Source organism: Dipodomys spectabilis, unplaced genomic scaffold, assembly GCF_019054845.1.
Source record: "Dipodomys spectabilis isolate Male_0828 unplaced genomic scaffold, ASM1905484v1 ptg000032l, whole genome shotgun sequence".
NCBI lineage: Eukaryota > Metazoa > Chordata > Mammalia > Rodentia > Heteromyidae > Dipodomys > Dipodomys spectabilis.
In genome coordinates this window covers 25,117,412-25,118,493 of record NW_024870709.1, presented here as the reverse complement: position 1 = coordinate 25,118,493, position 1,082 = coordinate 25,117,412, and the positions used below count along the sequence as shown (strand labels likewise).

The 1,082-nt window shown below is 43.8% G+C and overlaps 1 pseudogene; it reads right to left on the bottom strand.

The window, feature by feature from the left end:
- Positions 1-224: 224 nt before the first annotated feature.
- LOC122105434 lies at positions 225-756 on the bottom strand (annotated as a pseudogene).
- Positions 757-1,082: the final 326 nt, after the last annotated feature.

Here is a 1,082-nt window from a genome sequence, read left to right as displayed (position 1 = left end):
GCTTGCCTTGCATGCATGAGGCCCTGGGTTCGATTCCTCAGCACCACATAAGCAAAAAGCTGGAAGTGGTGCTGTGGCTCAAGTGGTAGAGCACTAGCCTTGAGCTGAAGAGCTGAGGGACAGCGCCCAGGCCCAGAGTTCAGGCCCCACGAACCAGACCCAAAAAACAAAAACAAAAAAAAACAAAAACAAACCAAAGAAATCAAAAAAGGAACAGTAATTTAAAGTTTATTCCAGCTATAATGCAGGTTATTCTGACTTTAAGGTAGCATCACATGGCATACTTCTGAGTCCATTCCCAAGATATTCTGTTGTACTTATCTCTGTTTTATAGATCTGTGCAATCTCTGGCACTAGGGGGTCATCTGGGTTCGGATCACATAGCAGTGAACAATTGGATAAAAGAACTTTAGAAATAGTTCAAGCAGGAGATCACTGTGACCTTAGAATATCAAGACAAATACTGCCATTACTGTTAATATTTGGATGGTAAATTCTTGTTGTAAATGCAACCTTAAGTGCTTTGAAGGGGTAGTCTGTAGGAAAATGAATTGTCAAAAAGAATATACAGCCTTGATATGGGCTGTCATTAGGTCCCATAATTGTGGCTTGCCAGTGAAACATGTCATCCCCAACTGGACCTGCAGAGCACTGTGCTGGAGGATCACGGGCCAAATCACCAAGTTCCTTATTAATCCTTTTCAGCGCCATAGTCTGTGCTTTTCGCTTGGCTCCTCACTCTATTGGCTCCTCACTCTATCTCGGTGTGTGCCAAAACTCTTGATTATCCGGGCGCCTGGGGAAGGACTGTATCTTCGTCTCACACGGGTTCTACTACACACAGACTCAGAGGGGCCTCAACCTCTTCCCAGCGAAGCAGCTGGTGCCGCCCGGCCGAAGGGGCACACAACACCATTAGGTATTTTAATGTGTCAGAATACTTAGCTACTTTGAATCATATTAACTACTACTTAATATTTTCCTCTTGTGCTAATACTGCAGCTTATGAAGGAATGCAATGCTTAAAACCAAGATAGGGCTTCTATGTTTCTAAATATAGCCTTTCTGAATTCCTGGCTGCC